Consider the following 24399-nt stretch of genomic DNA (forward strand, 5'->3'; position numbering starts at 1 on the left):
GAGAAATTTTTCTGAACAAAACACCAATGGCTGGAGCTCTAAGGTCAAAAATTGACAAATGGGACGTAAGGAGATTGTAAAGTTTCTGTAAGGCTAAGGACATTGTCAAGAAAACAAAATGGCAGCCAACAGAATGGGAAAAGATCTTTACCAACGCCATATCAGATAGAGGCCTAATATCTAAGGTATACAAAGAACTCAAAAAGCTAGACACCAGAGAATCAAATAACCCTATTAAAAAATGGGGTACAGAACTAAGCAAAATGTTCTTAGTTGAGGAATATCGAATGGCTGAGAAATATCTGAGGAAGTGCTCGACATCCTTAGCCATCAGGGAAATGCAAATCAAAACAACCCTGAGATTCCACCTCACACCAGTCAGATTGGCCAAGATCCAAAACTCAGAGGACAACAGATGCTGGCAAGGTTGTGCAGAAAGAGGAACACTTCTCCACTGTTGGTGGGGTTGCAAACTAATACAACCACTCTGGAAATCAGTCTGGCGATACCTCAGAAAATTGGACATAATACTACCTGAAGACCCAGCTATTCCACTTCTGGGCATATACCCCAGAGATACCTTGGTACACAACAAAGATATTTGCACCACAATGTTCATAGCAGCTCTATTTATAATAGCCAGAAGCTGGAAAGAACCCAGATGCCCTTCAGAAGATGAATGGATACAATTGTGGTACATTTACACAATGGAATACTACTCAGCCACCAGAAACAATGACTTGACCAAATTCTTAAGAAAATGGCTGCATCTAGAGAATATCATTCTGAGTGAGATAACCCAGTCACAAAAGAGCAGACATAATATGCAGTCACTGATAGTGGAATGCTAACCCCAGAGGCTCGCACTGCCCCAGAAACAACTCACAGACTGTATGAAGTCCAAGAAATAAAGAAAAGAAAACAAAACAAAACAAAAAAATCTTTACACAACAAGAAAACTTTGACTATTTCCATGTTACATTTTGTTTTGCATGTACTTTGTGCTCATTGTAACTATTGGGTTTTCGATGCATACTGTCAAACCTTTAAAAAGATCAAGTACTGACTATCCATATAGATTTATGTAAAAATTATTTTAAAATCTAAAAAAAAAGTACTGACAAAAATGTATTGTATAATTTTACGCAAAAAATGCTTGAAATCTGTACATTTATCTTTGTTTTGTAAAAAAAAGGTGTTAAAAAAAACAAAGATGCTCATCAAAGAAAGATATTCTTCCACTGATGTAAAGCACCACAACTGAACAATTACATAATTCATAGTAATAGGATAATATTCATTTAAATAAAAAATACGAATCATGCATAAAAATATTTCATTTTGGACCGAAATAATATTCGCACATGTATATAATGCATTGTGAAATGTTGACTCAGATATGCCATGAATATTAATAAATTCTGTTTTATTGGCACATGTATAGCCTTTCACTTTAGAAGAAAACCTTTTTAACTCTCTTAATTCCTAAATGCTATTACATCCTCATTTTTCTAATTGGATTTTTATCCCATTTACAGTTACCTACCCCACTTTACAATGCTCTTTGCCTACTTGTTTCTCTTCTTTTCAGGCTAAAGTGCTGCTCTCTAGATGTAATACCCACAGCATGCAATCAAGGAGCTTTGAGCTCATTAGCAGTGAAGCACAGGGGTGTATTCATTTGTCACTTCTTTTATTGTATGGCTAAATATTTTGTAAAGATTTATCATTTATATTATATCTATCTGGAGATCCATATGCGACTTCATTTATGTGGCTTCATCTCAACACAATCCCACCAAATAAGTGTTTAAATATATATGAAATTATTCCATAATGACTATGAGGAAAATTAATCCAAAATATTAGTCATTTTCACCAAAACTTTACTACATCTGGTCCTTTGGAACTCCTACAAGCTTTATCATCCAATCTGTTGGTTTTAACTATCTACTTTGAAATTTTCTAAGTCATGAAACAAAAGATGTAGTATACCTTTTAAAGAGAAAAACACTGTGTATTTTTTTTAAGGCACTAAAAATCCAAACCATAAATATTGGTGACTCTAAAACCTTTTAGGCCATTGATTCTGCAAACTCCTAAGGTATAGAGTCAACAAACTAATAGAATAAGTTGCTTGAGAACAGAATGTCTATTAATATCAATCTACTGTCTTTGCCCTGGAAACACAATTTGCTTTGGAGTGGAGTGGATGCTAGCTAAGGTTGATTGCTGCGCAAAGCAAATAACCTTTCCCTTTAAAAGCCTGCATTTAATAGAGAAGAATTCCTCCTCTTGCTGAACTGATAAGTTCTCCTCACACAGCTGTAAGACTAGAAGACATTGTCAAGCTAACAAGAATGCAGTTTAGAGATGTAATCGCTTGTAGCATTGCCTTTTGCCTCCGTTATTAAATAAAATGCTTTTGTCTAGAAATTATTTACAAGTCATTTTTTAAAGTCCACATTTCTCTTATTTTTGACTAATATTTTGTCATAGCAAATGACAAATTTTATGGTAGCTGTAGTCCATTAAATTGCATCTGCTCCTATAAGCAAATCATGAATCTAAGAGCTCTTGACTGTAAATGCAGTAATGAGAAAAGAATCTCCTGATATAAGACTTCCAAAGTATGCAAAAATACTCAGGTAGCAATGGCTATTGAGTTATTGTGTTTCTGAAGCCTAAATTTCAACTCATTTTCTCACAGAATCAAGGATAAGATGTCACAACATAATGCCATGGCTAAATTCCATTCAGAAATAAAATCTAGACTACTGAACTTCAACATAGCAGAAAAATGATTCACAATATAAAAATCAAACTCCATATTCAATTAACCTATAATAAATTGTTTAACTTTCTTATATGTATATTCATTTTTTATATGTGTGATTGTATTTTTTGCCAACCATAACTTAAACCAGAATTTGAATTATTACTGTCAAAATTCAACTGTCTTGTATTAAATCTTACATTATGTATGCTTACAATAAAACAAAGTATTAAGGATTCTTACTATAATTTTCCTTAGAACATGTAGACAAATATACTCATATGTGGTAGTGTTAATGTCTACCCAATTTTTTTTGTTTTTTGTGTGAATGAAATAATAAATATTTAATTTTCAGTGTTAATTTAGTTCTGTGTATTAAATTATACTACAGAATTTATTTTGTGTATCATTATCTAATAACAATTTCTCAGAAGTCCTTTTGTTTAAGGGTATGAATGTGTAAGAGGCTGAGGACATTGGGTACTACAGTTGCTCCATGATAAGAATGCATCAAAAGTGTTTGCTATAAGTTAGAGTTCATGTCAGAGAACACTTGTGCACATGTGGATACACACAAAGGTGCACATACACAAACACATGCACATGCTCACATACACTTGCACATGTATACACATACTCCCACTCATATACACACACAAGCACAAACACACACACTGGTACACAGACATACACAAAATCAAAAACTCACACATACAAAGACATACACACACACACACACACACACACACACACTTCATACAGGTAATTCTGCAACCTTCATAAGTGATTGTAATGATTAAAGCACTTTCATTAGAGAGATATCTAGGTTTAAATAGTTTAATCATGAAATCAAGTCTTTTATTCAAAATCTAAAATGTACTCACATTTCCAAGTGCAAATAATTTTCTTCCTTTTTATCAATTATGTTTATATTTTGTAATATATTTTATATTACTCATGTAAGTTAGCATTCTAAGCAGGTCCTGGTTGAGTAGGTGTGGTAAGAACCATATAGGCACAAATTATAAAATATTTTATTTCTTGTGTTTCATGGGAATGAATTTTGATTTTTAAAACTATATAAATATTATTTCTTGATATACTGAGATGCCTAGGTAGTGATTATGTAGAGAAAAAAATTACTATCATAATTGTGAATATTTGGTGCCGTTTATATAACATCAGACATGAACCAACTTCAGATTGGGCCATTGTAACATGTTCTACTTGACATTTATCATAAAGTGACTCCAAACAATTTAATAATAAAACAAATTGCATATTCACAATTCATTAATAGCTACATAAATGCTTTAAAATCAATGTAACAGAGCTGTGTGATGTTGCAGAGCATTGCGATTTGAGCATACAGATGTTGCTCTTCATATTTTTTAAAAAATATTATTATTATTTAACCATTATAGGGATACTGACTGCATGTAATTTCTAAGAATTTTACAGTCCTAGATATAGAAAGTGTCAAACTTCCAACCGGTATTTAAGCTGTTTCTCTTCTGCTTATAAAATCAAGGGTGTGGTTATGCATATTGCATAGTTTTCGCTAAACCTGTATCAAATAAAGCCTTCTGGAGAAACCGTCTCTCTACTATGCTTTATTATTATTATTATTATTATTATTATTATTATTATTATTATTATTGTTATTGTTATCATCATCATCATCATCATCATAAACATCATTATCATTATTATTATTTATTTACATTTCAGATTTTATTCCCCTCCCAGTCTACCCTTTGACTGTTCCACATCTCATACTTCTTTCCCCCAGCCCCTCTCTCCATGAAGATGTCCTCACCTCACCAGACCTCTAAACTTGCTGGGGCCACCAGTCTCTTCGGGTTAGGTGTATCTTCTCTGACTGAACCCAGACACAGCAGTCCTCTGCTGTATATGTGTTATGGGGGAGGGCTCATACCAACTGGTGTATGTGGTGTCCAGGTGTGTCAAGTAGATCTTAAATTTTCAGGTTAATTGAGACTGCTGGTTCTCTTACAGGGTCACCTTCATCCTCAGCTTCTTCCAGCTTTTCCCAAATTCAACCACTGGTGTCAGCACCTCCTGTTTATTGGTGGAGTATAAAAGTCTGCATCTGACTCTTTCAGCTGCTTGCTGGGTCTTTCAGAGGGCAGCCATGATAAATCCCTTTGCAGTAATGATTAAAAAAAAACTGCATGCTTTGATACAGAGAAAGACACACTAATCAATGGAATAGAATTGAAGATACCTAAATAAAACAACATACTTACACACACTTGATCTTTAACAAAGAAGCCAAAAATATACAATGAAATAAAGAACCATCTTCAGTGTATGGTGTTGGTCTAACTGGAAGTCTGTATGTAGAAAACTAAAAATAGAATCATATCTGTCACCTTGCACAAAGCTCAAGTACAATTGGATCAAGGACCTCAACATAAAACCAGATAAACTAAATCTAATAGAAAAGAAACTGGAAGGAGCCTTGAACACATTGGCGCAGGAAGAAATTACCTAAAGAGAGCTCCAATGGCTCATGCTCTAAAATCAATAATTGATAAATGGGATCTCATGAAATAGGGAATCTCTGTAAGGCAAAGAACATAGTAAGACAAGTCAGCAACCTACAGATTGAGAAAAATTCTTCACCAACCCACATTCAATAGAGAGCTAATATCCAAAATATATAAAAAATTTAAGAAGCTAACCACCAAAGCAAAACAAAGCAAACAAATAAAGAAACAAAAACCAAAACCTAAAAAACCCAACCAAATAATGGTGTATAGAGTTAAACCAAGAATTCACAGCCAAGGAATCTTGAATGGCTGAGAAGCACTTAAAGAAATGTTCAAAATCCTTAGTGATCAGAGAAATGCAAATCGAAACAACCCTTAGATCCCACCTTAATACCAATCAGAATGACTAAGACCAAAATCTCAGGTGACAACACAGGTTGAAGAGGAACACTCCTCCATTGCTGGTTGGATTGCAAACTCGTTCAACCATTCTGGAAAACAATCTGGACGTTCCTCAGAAAACTTGAAATAGATGTATCTAAAGATCCAGTAATATACTCTTGAGAATATGCCCAAAAGATGTTCCATCTTGCCACATGGCCATGTGTTCTACTATGTTCCTAGTGGCCTTATTTATGATAGCCAGAAGCTGGAAACAACACAATAGAAGAATGGACATAGAAATGTGATTCATTTATACAATGGAATACTACTCATGTATTAAGAAGGACATCTTGAGATTTGCAGGCAAATGGATAGACCTAGAACATATCTCCATGAGGGAGGTAACTCAGACCAAAAAGGACATGGGCGGTATGTACTCATTAGTATGCAGATATTAGCCACTCCCAAATAGTACAGAATACCCAAGATCTATTTGACAGAACTTAAAAAGGTCAACAAGGTGAAAGGCCCAAATGAGCTTGCCTCAGTCCCACATAGGAGGGAGAAGAAAGCAATCACAAGGGGGTAGGAGGAAGGTACCTGAGAGAGAAAGGGGACAGGGGTAAGGAGGGGAACATGATCTGGTATTATGTGAGTGAAAGAAATGGACTGAAGTCCTGAGGGCCAGCAGAAATAATGGAAACAGGCAACCTAAGAAGATAGGAGGTTGGGAGGAGCCTACCAGAGACTAGCGTGGTGAGGAACTCTCAGGACTCAAAGGAGGGACCCTAGATGAAATGCCCTAGAGTGGGGAGAGTGAATTTATAGAGGCCACCTCCAGCAGAAAAACAGGACATCTAGTGAATGAAGGACTTGCTAGCCCACAGTCAAAACTCTGACACAAATTTTTTCTGTCTAAAAGAACTGCTGGGATGGAAATGGTGAAGAGCCTGAGGAACAGAAGGTCCAGAGAAAGGCCCAATGTGGATCCAACTCATGTTACATTTAATATAAATACAGATGGTGGGTTGGAAGATTGTCCCATGGAGAAAGCATAAATCAAACACAAAACTTAGAATTTTTGTTTGAAATTCCCAGAAAAAAACAAACAAAAATGAAAACAAACAAAATACAATAAATGAACAAACAAACAAGAAAACATATTTTGAATGAATGCAATACCAGTGTTCATGTGAGGAGCCAAAGTTAGGAGAATCCTGAGATTTCCATAAGGTAGAGAGTGTGGTATTAGTAGAGGCAAAAAATAGACTTTGTCTGAACATGCAAGGTGAAGACCAACATTAGAGTTTGTCTTTAGACTTTCACATGAATGCCAGTTCAAATGTTCAAATAGATATACACAAACTCAAAATCATACAACAAACACACTTAGAAACTGAAATCACATTTGTAAGTGCTCTTATCTGAAAAAATCAATACTGAATGGACATTCCTAAAAACATACATATAAGTAACATTATCCAAGTTTTCTGTAGAAATCCATATGTATATGCATATGTGTATAAGCATGTTACAATAATGAAAAAGAAGATATAAACTGGAAGAATAACAAAAGAGTATTATATAGGAGTGTTTGAGGAGAGGAAAGGGAATGTAGAAATTATGTGATTACATTATACTCTCAAAAAGTACAAGAACAAATTAACTACAAATAGTCATATCTAAAATTGCAATGATTTGTGAAATATATTACTCACTACTGTCCATTACAAAGAATGGACAAAGACTCCTTTATGTCAAGTCATGTACTATGTAGGATTTTATAAAATAAACCTTATGTCCAAAAGAAAATGAATAGTAATAAGACCTTCTATTTTTGATTCTTATGGTTAAAACTATAAATTCCAAATAGTCTGAAATACTTAAGGACCCATTTTCAATTGTTTTTGCATTCTAGTTTGCAGGTTTTTAAGTAAATAAAATTAGCATATTATTTATAAAACATTTACATAAAAACTAGCTAGCATTGTATAATTTTACTAATGTGTGAATTACACAGAAATATTTACATATTTTGGAAAAATCTATCTATCTATCTATCTAAAACATGATATTTACCGTGATAAATAAACATTCCTTGAATTTCAAACTAAAAAAATTTATTTCTGTGAATATTAATACATTTTAATAGAAATTCTAAAAGTGAAGATAAATTTAACATTATTATATTTATGTTTGTAGGGCTGCACAGTCGGCATGTTTTATTAACTCTTACTTTTATTATGTACTTTAATGTTTCAAAGGCAATAACTTTTCATAAAATATAAATGAGAAGAAAGTTTGTTTTATTTTTATTATTTTTAATACATGTGTTTTAATTGAGGATTCTATACAAAGTACCAGGCAGTGTGCTGTTCGTGTACAGCACACTCTATTTTTTTAACTGGAGACTGGAAGTCTGAGGTCAGATGACTACCCGCATGGTGCAGCTCTAGGGAAAACCCACTTTCATTCCATTTGGAGGATCACTGAACTTGTACCTGGCATAGCAGAAAAAAAATAACTATTTTTTGTTTGTTTTTGTTTTTGTTTAGCATTCACATGGAGAAAGTAATGAGATTCACATCTCTTCCTAAGACACATATTCAAATACTAACATATTGAGAATACAGTTTTAAAAAATGATCTTTGACCAAAGAGCTAAAACCATTCAATGGAAAAAGGACAGCCACCTCAACAAATGGTGCTGGTTCAACTGGCAGTCAGCATGCAGAAGAATGCAAATCGATTCTTACTTCCTGGTACAAAGGTCAGTCCAGCTGGATTAAAGACCAACACATAAAACCAGGTACACTGAAACTAATAGAACAGAAAGTGTGGAAGAGATTAGAACACATAGGCACAGGAAAAATTTTCCTGAACAGAACACAAATGGCTTATGCTATAAGATCAAGAATTGAAAATTAGGACCTCATGAAATTGTAAAGCTTCTGTAAGGCAAAGGACACTGTCAAGAGGTCAAAATAGCAACCAACAGATTGGGAAAAGATCTTTACCAATCCTACATCTGATAAAAAGCAAGTATTCAATATATACAAAGAACTCAAGAAGTTAGACTCTAGAGAATCAAATAATTCTTTTAAAAAGTGGAATACAGAGCTACAGTGAAAATTCTCAGCTGAGGAATGTTGAATGTCTGAGAAGCATGTAAAGAAATGTTCAGCTTGCCTAGTCATCAGGGAAATGCAAATCAAAACACCCTATGATTCCACCTCACACCAGTTAGAATGGCTAAGATCAAAAACTCAGGGGACAGCAGATGCTGGGGAGGATGTGGAGCAAAGAGGAACACTTCTTCACTGTTCGTGGGGTTGTAAACTGGTATAACCACGCTGGAAATCAGTCTGGCAGTTCCTCAGAAAATTGGACATAGTGCTCCCTGAGGACCCAGATATACCACTCCTGGGCATATACTGAAAAGTAGCTCCAACATCTAATAAGAACACATGCTCAACCATGTTCATAGCAGCTTTATTTATAATAGCTAGAAGCTGGAAAGAACCCAGATGTCTTTCAGCAGAGGAATGAATACAGAAATTGTGGTACATATACACAATGGAGTACTTACTACTCAACTATTAAAAACAAGTTTATGAAATTCCTAGTAAAATAGATGGAACTTGAAGCTATCATCCTGAGTGAGGTAACTCAGTCACTCATGGTATATACTCGTTTATAAGTAGATACTACCCCCCCCAAAAAAAAAACTTGGAATATTTAGATTGTCCTGAAGCTGTTGTATTTTAATGTTAATTCCACTTCCCCAAGGAGGACTGAAGGTAGAGATTGTGGTAACATGGAGTTTCCCAAGAACCAGCTGGACCCATGTGGGATTGATTGGTGTTAAAAAGCTATAACCAAATTCTTAAAAAAATGATTGCATCTAGAGAATATCATCCTGAGTGAGATAACCCAGTCGCAAAAGAACAGACATAATATGCAGTCACTGATAGTGGGATGCTAACCCCAGAGGCTCGAACTGCCCAAGAAACAACTCACAGACTGTGTGAAGCTCAAGGAAAAAAGAAAACAAAACAAACAAACAAACAAACAAACAAAAATGTCATGCTCAATCCTTCCACACCAAGAAAACGTTGACTAATTCCGGGTTACATCCTGTTTTACATGTACTTTTTGCTCATTGTAACTAGTAAGTGTTTAATGCAGAGTATCAAACCTTAAAAAAAAAAGCCAAGCACTGACACAATTGTATTTGTATACATTTATGCAAAAATGTTTAATTTTTTTTCTTTTATCTTTTTTTAAAATAAAGTTAAGAAAAGCTATGAACATTAAGGATTTTACATGTCTAATATCTCATATAGAAGGGCAGTTTGTAAAAAAAAAAGGGCAGTTTGTATCTTTGTCTATTTGATTCAGTCTTGTTGTATAGAGAGTTTGTGGATTGAGAGTTGAATATATAAACCTGAGTGAAAAGAAATTGGGCTGTAGAGTTGTGTTTGTGTTGAGTTTTAGGATAAATGAACACCTTGGATGGAGGTGAAAGGCAAGCAAAGGAAGACCGCCAAGAGAAGGGAGTTGCACAGTCAGGGTTGGGCCATGAGGGCTTGGACTGGGTGGCTTAAGCAGCGAGACTGAGGTGCACATGGCTCTGTATCAGGGTCGGGCCTGAGGAGTGAGACCTCAGGGCAGATAGATGAACCATTTTTATTTTTTAATATATACTGCAAGAGTTATACCCAAGAAACTATCCACAGAACTTATGAAGTTCTAAAAGAAGGAAGACCAGAATGTGGATGCCTTAGTCCTTCTTAGAAGGAAGAATAAAGCAGGGGAGGAAATACAAGGTCAAATCTAGGAGCAGGGATACAGAGAATATCCAATAAATGTGAAAAAAATGAATGCTGTGTCATGACAATCAGAATTTCCACAATGATGGGGGAAAAAAGCCCTACCCTACCACACACACACACACACACACACACACACACAATTTAATGAGGAGCTATTGACACAATAACTGTTGGGAGAGGGAGAAGGTTCCTTAAGATGTGGCCACTGATTTCTTCTTATGTGTGTATCCCCTCAGCCCCATGCACATGTGGACTAATAGCACTTGCTGGAGAGTAAAAAGAAACAAAGATAGGAGAGTGGACTGCTGGGAGAGAAACAGAAATTTGAAAGAGTAAAATGAAACATGATTACATTATTCATGTTATATTTGTGTAAAATTCTCAAAGGTTATAAAAACATTGATATTTGGAAAGATAAAAGCATTAGGTTTTTGAAACATCCTATATGGTGCTATAAGGTTTTGTATAGGTTGGTTCCGCTGCATCATCTGCTATTCTTTTTTAATATTTATTAAATTATTTACTTATTTACATTCCGAAAGTTGCCTACTTTCTGGTACACCATCTCTGAATTCTTACCGTTCCTTCTACCTGTGAGAGGCTGCTCCCCAACCATAGAATTCAACCCAACCTCACCCCCACCAGCACCTCTCTTTCCCAGGGCATCAGGCTTCTACAGCATTAACTGCATCCTCTCTTAATTGGGCTATCTAAGGTAGTTAGCTCTCTCCTATACATGTTCTTGGACCATGAAGCAGCCTGTGTATGGAATCTTTAGTTTGCTCTGAGAATAATGTCTGTGGCTCCCATTAAAAACTTCCTTATAGATATAGTCTACTTATTTTAAAACAACTCTAAACAATGTATTCAGGTTTTAGTTTGTAAAATTTGAAGTGTTGTAATTTCTTCTTACATTATTACAACATATGAAAACATATTAACAAAGTATTTACTATCCTAGAAAACCCAGTCTATTTAGTTTTGCGTTGTTTTCAGTTCTTTATAAAGAAGATTGTACTATGTTTCGTTCCATGGGTTGATAGACCTTGAGATCTTTGTTGATTATTTCTTCCCCCAGTTGCCCTTGACCTTGCAGTTCTTGCCCTTTCCCAACTTCCTCTTTGGCTCATCATTGAAGACACGTTTGTTTTCTATGCTGATAGATTTCTGATGTTTGGCACAGAGTAGATAAGTTCTGTCTAGAACTTTCTAAAAGGAACAACTGTTCTTTATCACACAAACAGAGGACACCTGACACAGAGCTGCTGAGGGTTGGAGTCAAATATGAATGGTGGGCTCGGGAAATAATTTTTTTAAACCTAAGCCTTCATTAGAGGTAATAACATAGCATAACATTTCATGATTTAATGTTTTCCAGATTGTGTGGGAACTCATGTAGAGTTTGGGTTCATTAACTCCTCTTAGAGATCAAGAATATAATACCCTCTCTTTAAGAAAGTAGTCTTTAGTAAACCCACAGTATACAAGAAAATTATGCCTCAGTCCTTCTTAGAAAAGAAAGGTGTATAGCACCATCTCAGAGTGGGGTATACCTAGATATTAAATCATTAATGATTCAACAGCTAAAGAAAGTAGCCTTGTGGCAATTTTTTGTATTTAAAAATTATGTTTAATCTTTACAAACCAAAAAAATTTTGACTATTTTCATGTTATGTTTTATTTTACATTTTCTTTATGCTCACTGTAACTAGTAAGATTTCAATGCATACTATTAAACCTTTAAAAATATTAAGTACTGACAAAAATATATTCATATAATTTTATGCAAAAATGATTTTGAAAATATGTACGTTTATCTGTTTTTAAAATAAAGTTGTTAAAAAAATTATACAGTTATGAATTTTATATTATATATGATTTTAAAAATTGTATTATTCATCATTAATAGAATACAGTTCTTAGAAAATGTATTTTGAATGAAAGATACATTTATTAGATGTTTGGTGTGGTCCAAATATATAAGAATATTTTATTTTAGTAGGATATAATTGAATCCTTTCCATGTTTGCTAATAGACAATGCCCCAGAAAATTGCCATCCACAAAATATATAGTTGAAAAACATGGAATGAAATTGCAAAATTTTTTTTTTTTGGTTTTTCTAATCTTAGAGATAAAATAGTTTTTTTTTAAACAACTTTATTTTACAAAACAAAGATAAATGTACAGATTTTAAAATTTTTTTGCTTAAAATTATAAGACCCAGCTATTCCACTTCTGGGCATATACCCCAGAGACACTTTAATACACAACAAAGATATATGCACCACAATGTTCATAGTGGCTCTATTTATAATAGCCAGAAGCTGGAAGGAACCCAGATGTCCTTCAGAAGATGAATGGATACAAAAATTGTGGTACATATAAACAATGGAATACTACTCAGCCACCAGAAACAATGACTCAACCAAATTCTTAAGAAAATGGCTGCATCTAGAGAATATCATCCTGAGTGAGGTAACCCAGTCACAAAAGAACAGACATAATATGCAGTCACTGATAGTGGGATGCTAACCCCAGAGGCTTGCACTTGCCCAGAAACAACTCACAGACTGTATGAAGTCCAAGAAATAAAGAAAACAAAACAAAAAAAATATTTACAAAACAAGAAAACTTTAACTATTTCCATGTTACATTTTGTTTTACATGTACTTTATGCTCATTGTAACTATTAAGTTTTCAAGGCATACTATAAAACCTTGAAAAAAATCAAGTAGTGACTAAAAAAATATATTCATATAGTTTTAAGTAAAAATTATGTTAAAATCTGAAAAAAAGTACTGGCAAAAATATTTTTAAAAATTCATAATAGGGAACAAACACCCAGGCCATCTGACACCAGGAACAGCAGAAATCCAGGGACAGAGAGAGAAGGTACACTGGAGAGACAGGAAGAAATCCCTAACAACAAGACCACGCATAATTACAGAAAACAAGATGGCAAGAGGAAAGCAAAAGAAATTAACCAATGGTAACCAAGACAACAGGGCAACACCAAACCCCTCAAGATGATGATTGAGATCCTTAAACAACAATGAGAGTAAAAGCATAAAGAAATAGAAGCTTTTATAGAGGAAACAAGAAAACACTCAAAGAAATCAAAGAACTAGAGGAAAACAGAACCAAAGAGATGAAGGAATTGAAAAAGGAATTTCAAATGGAAATGGAAACAATGAAGAAAACAGTAAAAGAGACAACCCTGGAGGTATAAAACTTATAAATCAGTAATCACAGATGCAAGCATCTCCAAATGACAACAAGAGATGGAAGAAAGAATCTCAGGGGCTGAAGACAACATGGAAAATATAGACAATACAGTCAGAGAAGATGCAAAGCTAAAAGGTCCCTATCAAACAAATATCCAGGAGATCCAGGACACACTGAGAAGACAAACCTAAGGATAATAGGAATAGAAGAGGGTGAAGAATATCAACTAAGAGGCACAGTAAATATCTTCAACAAAATCACAGTAGAAAACTTTCCTACCCTTAAGAATGAGATGACCACGAGCATAAAACAAGCCTACTGAACTCAAAATAGAGTGGACCAGAAAAGAAATTCCTCCCAACACATAATAGTCAAAACTCCAAGTGCGCAAAGCAAAGAATGAATACTAAAAGCAGTAAGGGAAAAAGGTCATGTAACATATAAAGGCAAACCAATCAGAATCTCACCCGATTTCTCAACAGAGACTCTGAAAGCTAGAAGATCCTGGACAGATATCATACAGACCCTAAGATAACACAAGTGTCAGCCCAAGCTGCTATACCCAGCAAAACTCTCAATCACCATAGATGGAGAGAAGAAGATAATCCATGACAAAACTAAATGTACAAAATATCTGACCACAAACCCAGCACAACAATGAATTATAGGTACAAAACCCAATGCTAGGAGGGAAAATACATCCTAGTAAAACCAAGAAAACTCCTAAGCAAGAAGACCAAAAGGAGAAAGAGACACAGTCACAGTTCAACCTACAAAAGCAATAATAGCAGGAAACAGCAATCACTACTCATTAATATCTGTTAACATAAATGGACTCAGTTCCCCAATAAAAAGATATAGGCTTTCAGATTGGATACATAAACAGAATCCAACATTTTTCTGCATACAGGAAACTCATCTCAGAGATAAAGACAGACAATATCTCAGAGTAAGAATTTGGGGAAAAAAAAAAAAAAAAAAAAAAACCTTCCAAGTAAACTGCCACAAGAAGGAAGTTGGAGTGGCCATTTTAATATCAAAAAAAAAAAAAAAAAAAAAAAAAAAGATTTTCAGACAAAAGTTACCAAAAAAGATAAGGAAGGACACTTTTTACTCATTGCAGGGAAAATTCGTCAGGAGGAACTCTCAACCATTTACATATATGCTCCAAATACAAAAGCACCCATATTCATAAAAGAAATACCATTACAGCTCAAAAAATACATTGCATCCCACATAATAATAGTGGGAGACCTCAACATCTCATCAATGGAGAGATCATGGAAGCAGAAACTGAACAGAGACACAGTGAAACTAGCAGAGGTTATGAATCAATAGGAATTAATATACATCTACAGAACATTTCATCCTAAAACAAAAGAATACACCTTCTTCTTAGCACCTCACTGCACCTTCTTCAAAATTAACCTTATAATCAGTCACAGAATAAGCCTCAATAGATATGAGAACATTGAAATATTCCCATGCATCCTATCAGATCACCATGGACTAAGGCTGGTCTTTAATAACAACAGAGACAACAAAAAGCCCATATACACATGGAAAATAAACAATGCTCTATTTAAAGATACAATGGCCAAAGAGGAAATAAAGAAAGAAATTAAGGATTTTCTAGAATTTAATGAAAATGAAAACACAACATACCAAAACCTATGGGATGCAATGAAAGCAGCACTGAGAGTAAAACGCATAGCTCTGAGTCCTTCCAAAAAGAAACTGGAGAGAGCATACACTAGCAAAGTGACAGCACAGTTGAAAGCTCTAGAACAAAAGGAAGCAGATACACCCAAGAGGAGTAGACGGCAAGAAATAATGAAGCATAGAGCAGAAATTGATTAAATAGAAGCAAAAAGAACCATTCAAAATCAACAAAACCAAAAGCTGGTTCTTTGAGAAAATTAACAAGAGTGATAAAGCATTAGACAGACTAACTAGAGGGCAAAGAGAGAGTATTCAAATTAACAAAATCAGAAATGAAAGTGGAGACATAACAACTGAAACTGAGGAAACTCAAGAAATCATCAGATCCTACTACAAAAGCCAATACTCAACAATGCTGGAAAATCTCGAGGAAATGGATGAATTCCCAGACAGATACCAGATAATAAAGTTACACCAGAACCAGGTAAACCATCTAAATGATCCCATAACACCTAAAAAAATAGAAGAAGTCATCAAAATCCTCCCAACCAAAAAAATCACTGGTCTAGATGGGTTCAGTGCAGAATTCTATCAGACCTTTATTGACCAACTAGTACCAATACTTTTTAAACTATTCCACAAAATAGAGTCAGATGGAACACTACCTCACTCATTTTTCAAGGTCAAAGTAACCCTCTTTCCTAAACCTTACAAAGAGCCCTCCAAGGAAAGAGAACTTCAGACCAATCTCACTTATGAACATTGATGCAAAAATACTCAACAAAATCCTTGCAAACTAAATCTAAGAATACATCAAAATGATCCCTCACCATAATTAAGTAGACTACATCTCTGGGATGCAGGGATGGTTTAATATACAGAAATCCATCATACTAATTCACCATATTAACAAACTCAAAATAAAAAAAAAAACACATGGTCATCTCACTAGATACTGAGAAAGCATTGGACAAAATTCATCACCCCATAATGTTAAAAGTCTTGGAAAGAACAGGAATCCAAGGCCCATAACTAAACATAATAAAAGCAATATGCAGCAAACCAAAAGCAAACATCAAACTTAACAGTGAGAAACTTGAAACATTCCCACTAAAATCAGGGACTAGAGAAGGCTGCCCATTCTCTCCCTACCTATTCAACATAGTACTGGAAGTCCTGGCCAGAGCAATTAGACATCAAAAAAAAAAAAAAAAAAAAATCAAAGAGATAAAAATTGTAAAGGAAGAAATAAAAACATTACTATTTGCAGATGACATGATAGTGTATATAAGTGACCCCAAAAATTTCACCAAAGAAATTCTGCAGCTGATAAACAAGTTCAGTAAATTGGCTGGATATAAAATTAACTCAAACAAATCAGCAACTTTCCTCTACTCAAAGGACAAACATGTGAAGAAAGAAATTAGGGAAAAGATACCCTTCACAACAGATGCAAAAATGAAATACCTTTGTGTGACTCAAACTAAGCAAGTGAAGGAACTGTATGACAAGAATTTCAAATCTCTAAAGAAGGAAATCGAGAAAAACTCAGAAAATGGAAAGATCTCCCATAGTCATGGACTGGAAGAATCAAGATTGTAAAAATGGCCATCACACAAAAAGCAATCTACAGATTCAATGCAGTCCCCATGAAAATTCCAACCCAGTTCTTCAAAGAGTTGAAAAGTGCAATGTGCAATTTTTTCTGAAATAACAAAAGACCTGGTATAATGAAATTCATCCTCAACAACAAGAAAATATCTGAGGGAATCATTATCCCTGACCTGGTACAACTACTCTAGAAATCAGTCTGGTGTTTCCTCAGAAAATTGGACATAGTACTACCTGAAAACACAGTTATTCCACCTCTGGGCATATACCCTAGAGAAGTTCCAACATACAACAAAGACACATGTACCACATTGTTCATAACAGCCCTATTTATAATAGCCAGAAGGTGGAAAGAACACAGATGTCCTTCAGTAAATGAATGGATACAAAAATTGTGGTATATTTACACAATGGAGTACTACTCAGCTATCAGAAACAATGACTTTATGAAATTCTTAAGAAAATGGATGCATCTAGAGAATATCATCCTGAGTGACATAACCCAGTCATAAAAGACCAGACATAATTTGCAGTCACTTATAATGGGATACTATCCTCAGCAAGCTCTGAACTCCCCAGAAACAACTTACAGACTATATAATATTCAAGAAAAACAAACACCAAAAAAAAAAAAAAGAAAAATCTTTATGTTTAATCTTTATATACCAAGAAAACTGACTATTTCCAAGTTACATCTTGTTTTGCACATACTTTATTCTCATTGTATCTAGTAAGATTTTAAGGCATAGTATCAAAACTTTAATAAATCAAGTACTGACAAAAATGTATTCATATACTTTTATGAAAAAATGATTTTAAAATCTGTACATTTATCTTTGATTTTTAAAATAAAGTTGTTCAATTAAAAATAAATAAGAAAAGATGTTTTGCTGCCATGCTCAGCAGCGAAACCTTTAAAATTTATATTTTTTCTGTAGTTTGAGATCTCTCTCATTATATATCCTCATTTTTTGCAGCTTTTATCTATCGTCCTATTTCAAGGTAATTTATATATTTGTAGATAATCTATTGCAACAGCATACTACACCTTGCTAATGAGACCTTTATTAGGTGTCAAATGCTGATTATCTGGTCATTTAAAACAATAGAAATCATTTTCTGACCATCATAAAAGCCAAAATTCTTGAAATGAGGCTTTATCAGGAATGAGCTCCTTCTGCCAATTTTACAAGAGTCTCATTGACTTCCTCCAGGCAGAAGACCGCAAGAATACCTTGGTTTGAAGAGCACAGCCACATCTGCCCACATGTACATGTATCCAGGTCTATGTGCCTTCTCTTACAAAAACATAGCAAATATGACAAAAATCTGCCTGTATCTAGGATGGACTCATCTTTAAATACTTTATAAATAATTGTACTTTCTGTAATGTCATAGTCACATATTTCAATAAAATAGCATAAAATAACATATGAGTTTTGTTAGAGTAGATGAAAGGGTGTCCTTGAAAAGTATGTAAGTTATTTTGGTGTTATATGAGAGAAAATGGCCAGCACTTCTTCTGTCATTTTGCACGCTCTGAAAAATTATACTCAGTGTGTGCTTAATTATCTTGAACCTCAAAGTTGTGTTTGTAATGTGCAATTAAAATTCTTCTACAAGTTTAACAATTGATGTTAATTTTAAAATTAGCACATGTAACAGGAAACACTATGGTGTCCCATGATTTAAAACATGAGTTTATCTTCTCTTCACAGTGTAGAGCATTGACTGTGTTTTTAAGACTCTAATTGTATGAAAAAGAAATGGGTCTTCATATGATGTGAGATATGTGGGTATAATAAAGAAATTGTCTCACACTAAAAAAATAATTCATAATAGGAAAGCTGTAGTAGGTGATCCCTCAAAGAAATAAATGCGCCCTTCCTTGACAGCCATCCACTGCCACTGATTTAACAATATCACTTGCACATATACATGGCACTAATTGGATTAGGGGAGTTATTAAAAATAATCCCAAAATCAGGAGGAAGTGATGAGCTTGAAGCAAGATAGTACAAAATAAATATGATCTAGATACATTACATGAGTTTTTGAAATATTCAAAATTTTGAATATATTATTTTAATAAATTTATGATTTTGAGCATGTGTAGCTATTCTGGTTTGCACTTTGCTCTGCAACATACAGAGCCTCATGGATCTCTTGGTTCTGAGCTATTTGATCCTCTTATAATTATTTAATATTTTAAGTCCTATTAGAAATATTTGGAAGGAAAAGGAAATTATTATGTACCTAACACATTACAATAATCATTATTGAAAATAATGTTCTAGGAAATACCCGGGACTAGGAACACAAGGCTATGTGATTCTTTTGAGTTAAATTCAAACTTAGTGCATACATTAAACTCAAAACAAATTGATACTTTTTTAAAACATCATACCAAAATGACACAAGAAAAGAGAGAATAAATGTGATATCTATTATTGCTAATATTGGTCTTGGAACAACTAACGAAATACACAACTCAGTTGATGAGAACCAGACAATTGTCATGGTTGTCTGACTATGTAAAAATAAAGGAGGAAATCATTCAAACCTAAATCCCAGAGATCATTACCTTTATGACAATGGAGCAATTTATCTTAAAGCCAGTGAGGAAGAAAGTATTAACATAGGGAGACAAATAGGCATCTGTGAAATAATTTATAACCAAAAAGAATTAGGGAGATTTGGTGATGAGTATTGTATATACAATGGCATCACTCAATAGAATTCATTTTTATTTTAGTCATATTAGTATAAGCAGCTATGTGAATCTCATATGCTCAGATAAATTGAATTTTTGCATAAAATGCAGTGTTAACAATATGAGACACTGGAAACCATCAGGGTCCATTTCTTGTCTTTGCCTTGCTAATCTTCTCAGTTTTTGGAAGGCTTTCATTAGAGTGGATCTTGATATGCATAATCAACCTGCTTAGAAAGGACTCACAGAACTGCTGGCCATAAAAAAAAAAATGAGATGTGAAAATATGTTAAAAAGAGAAAAAAATCATAGATATTTACGTGAACACAAACAGTGAAATCTAGAGAGATTTCAAACTGGATTCAAGAAAAATTAGGAAACCAGATCAATTAAACAAAGTTGGATCTATGCACCCAAGAGGGAGATGGTAGTGTAGGCAAACATATTTCAAGGACTGACTAATCTAACACAACCTAACTGATAACTTTTCTTCTAACGTGGCAAGTGGAAGAGCCCAAGTAGCCCATGCTAAATCTCGAGTAGCAGACCCATGCCAGAGCAGAGAATGGTGCTGTGCTGGTTCCAAAAGAGCCTTGGGGGAAGTGGGAACTGCCTAAACTGCCATCTGCTGCTTGTTTTGCTCTTTATTTCCACGTTTCTTTTTCTTTCTCTCTCTCTCTTTCTCTCTCTCTCTCTTTTTTTTTTTTTTTTTTTTTTTTTTTTTTTTTTTTTTTGGTTTGGATCTTTCCTTGTGGTTTGAAAACTGACCAATTCCTAGTCAACATCCTAGTGATGTTTGAAATAAAATAAAATTAATAAGCTTGTGCACCAAGTACTGACTTTCACATTTTGTTATTTAATATCATTTAGTTATGCTTTTATAATATATAGAATCATATATTTGTAAAAACATAAAAATAATATATAGTAAATATATCTTTGAATTAAATAAAATGAATGCTTACATTAAACATTTGTCTTTTCCTATGTGGTTGAGGCAAAGCAAAATAATCTTAAATCAATGCACTAATTTTTGAAGAATAAATTCAATTCAATATATATCAGTTTAGTACCATTCTTGTGCTTGAGACTGTAAATAAGATAAAACATTAATTTGAATATAGAAAGCACTCAGATGTTCCAGTGGAAAATACACTCATGTAAATGGCATGGCTCCCGTGACTCATAAAGAAACTGTACCTCACTGTCATGACGTGCTGCAGGTGTATGGAAGAGGATCTAAACCTCAGAACGAAGGATCCGGACTGGAACTCTGAAGTTACACACGTTAGTGGTATGATGAGGTATTCTTTTTTAATTTTTTACATTTTTATTATTGAAAAAAATTACATTTAATATATTTTTCACACACTTTCCCCCTGCATTTACTTCCAAACACTCTTCTTCCTGCCTACCCAACTTTAAGTTATTTCTACAAAAAAAAAAAAAAACCACAACAAAAATTCACAATCCAAAAAGAAAAAAAAAGCTAACAAGCAAAAAGAAAAAAATTTCAACCAAAAAAAAAAAGATTTATTTCCTAAAAAAAATAAAATAAAATTCAACCGAATAAAAGGACACAAAAAAAAAATCTTTGAGTCCTCCTTTAACACTGAAGTCTGCCTTTATATACCCAGTGACTTTTATTTTGAAAAAAGTGATTTTTTTTCTCTTCCAGCATGTGTAAATGAAAGTTTACTTCTTAGCATTTTCCCTAGTGGCTTTGTTGCCTTTCATTTATTCATCCACCAATTACATTAAATAAATAAATATATATATATACATACATACATACATACATACATACATACATACATATATATATATATATATATATATATATATGTATATATATATATATATCAAAGTATTGCTCCAGTCTAAAGAAAATGTAGGAACAAAGAGTGGAGCAGAGACCGAAGTAAAGGCCATCCAGTGACTGCCCCACCTAGGTATCCATTACATCTGCAGACACAAAAACCCAGACACTATTGCCATCATCAAGAAGCTCTTACTGACAAGAGCCTACTTAAGCGCTCTAGCTGACAAGTATAGCTGTCACCTGAAAGACTCTGCCAGAGCCTGACAAAAACCATTAGACTGAGCACAGGGACCCCAATGGAGTAGTTATTGAAAGGATCTTCTTTCAAGACTTTTTTTTTTTTTACCTAATCATGACTGTCCAAACTGTCTCTTTGTTTGCATACTATATATTTCTTTATCCATTAATAATTGGATTCTTCTGTTAAAGTGACTTCATGAATATGTTTTAAAATAAAAATATTTTTCTAATTAATTATTTATCAATTTACATCCTAAATGTTACACCATCCCCCATCACAGAGTTCTTCCCCCATGTCCCCTTCCCTTTGCCTCTAAGAGGGTGTGTCTTCTGGTATCTTCTCATCCAGAGGCATCAAATCTTTATAGGATTAGGTATACCCTCACCCACTGAGGCTGGACAAGTAAGTCCTCTGCTGCACAGGTGTCAGGGACCACAGAGTAGCCTGTTTGCTCTTTGGTTTGTGGTTCAGTCTCTAGGAGCTCGAAGGGATCAAGGTTAGTTGATACTATTGATCTTCCTATGAGGTTGTAATACCATTCAGTTCCTTAATCCTTTACCTATTTCTTCCAAAGGGCTTCCTGATGTTGGTCTAATACTTGGCTGTGAGTGTCTGTTTCTGTCTTAGTCAGCTATTGCTAGGGAATCTCAGAGGACAGCCATGCTAGTTTTCTGTCTGTAAGCACACCAAATCATCAATAATAATATCAGGATTGGTGACCAGCATGGGATGGATCCCAAGTTAGGCTGGTCACAGATCAGCCTTTCCTTCAGTCTTTGCTCCATTTTGGACCTTCATTTCTTTAGACAGGAAAAATTTTGTGTTAAATTTTCATATGTGTGCTGTGTCTGATTTGTTCACTGAGGATGCTGCCTGACTATGGGATGTGGTCTCTTCAGATTTCATATCCCCACTGTTGAGGATTTCAGCTAAGATCAGCTACATTGACCTGAAATGTGGAGACCTTACCCATCCCTGGTCTCTATGACTTTCTAGTGGCACCCTACCCTACCCCAGGCAGCTGTATATTTCCATTCATTCTCCTGGCCCTCTGGGATTATCTCCTATCTCTCCCCCATACCTGATCCTAAAACTCTTTTCCCAACCCCTTAACTCCCACTCCATCTTCCCTATGCTTTGATTGTTTTGTCCCCCCTTCTAAGTGGGATTTAAATTTTCTGAATATAATACCAGTGGCTCAGGCACTAAGATAAATAATTGATAAATAAGACCTCTTAAAACTGAAAAGTTTCTATAAGTCAAAGGACAATGTCAATAAGACAAAACAACAGCCTACAGATTAGGAAACGATCTTCACTGTACCTATATCTGATAGAAAGCAAATATCTAAAATATATAAAGAAATCAAAAAGTTACACTCTAAAAAAAAAACAATTAGAATGGGAGACAGAGCTAAACATAATTATCAGTAGAGGAATCTCTAATGGCCGAAAAACACTTAAAGAAATGTGCAACATCCTTAGTTATCAGGGAAACACAAGTGAAAATGACACTGAGATTCTACCTCACACCAATCAGAATGGCTAAAACCAAAACTCAAGTGACAACACATGCCGGCGAGGATGTGGAGCAAGGGAAACATTCTTCTATTTCTGGTTGAATTGCAAACTTGTAAAATTACTATGGAAATCAATTTGACAATTCCTGAGAAAATTGGAAATATCTCTACCTACAATATCCTTGACAATATCACAAGGACATATGCTTCACTATGTTCACAGCAAACTTATTTTAATAGCCCAAAAACTTAAAGCAACGCATATGTCCTTCAACTGAAGAATTGAAGAATAGATGTAGAAAATATGATTTATTTACACAATGGAATACTACTCAGCTATTGAAGTCAACACCATTTTCTTCACAGCACTAAAAATAGTACTGTCACCCACAGTACAAACTCCAAGAAAGCTAGTGTATCAGATACAAGATTTTTGTCTCTTGTGTGGACTAGTAATACACAGTTCAGTTGCTAGAGAAATTATGTGGGATGCAGAAAGAGTTGAACAGAAAAGAAGCAGAAGAGTACAGCCTGCCTAAGATATGAATTTGAGTCAACAGGGAGCAAGAAATGTAGGAGTGAGTGGGGTCAGGACAACAAGTGAACAAGACTCACAGCATTAACTAAGCAGGGCTCATGGGACTCACAGATTGACATAACAATCAAGCAACATCTATGCTAGTTAAGATTGCTGGATCTTCTACAGGATCCCCTTCTTACTCAGCTTCTTCTAGCTTTTCCCTAATTCAACCACAAGGGTCAGCAGCTTTTGTCCATTGGATGAGTTTAAATAGGTTGAAAAGTCAGAGGGTGAAAGAGGAGGTGAAAAAACTCTGGATTGTAATAAAAGATGTTTAACTTGCTTGGTTAGAGTCACACCAAAATGTTATATTATTTGTGACTATTGTGAAAAGTGTTGTCTCCCTAGCTTGTTTTTTTATTTTATTTATTTTTTTATTTTATTTTTATTTTGTTTATTTTATTCATTTTATTTATTTAAATTTCAAATGGTAACCTTTCCCAGGTTACCCTCCAGAAGCTTCCAACTGATCCACCCTTCCCTTGCCTCTATGTGGGTGCTCCCCCACCCTTA

Source organism: Micromys minutus, assembly GCF_963924665.1.
Source record: "Micromys minutus genome assembly, chromosome: 2".
Classification (NCBI taxonomy): Eukaryota; Metazoa; Chordata; class Mammalia; order Rodentia; family Muridae; genus Micromys; species Micromys minutus.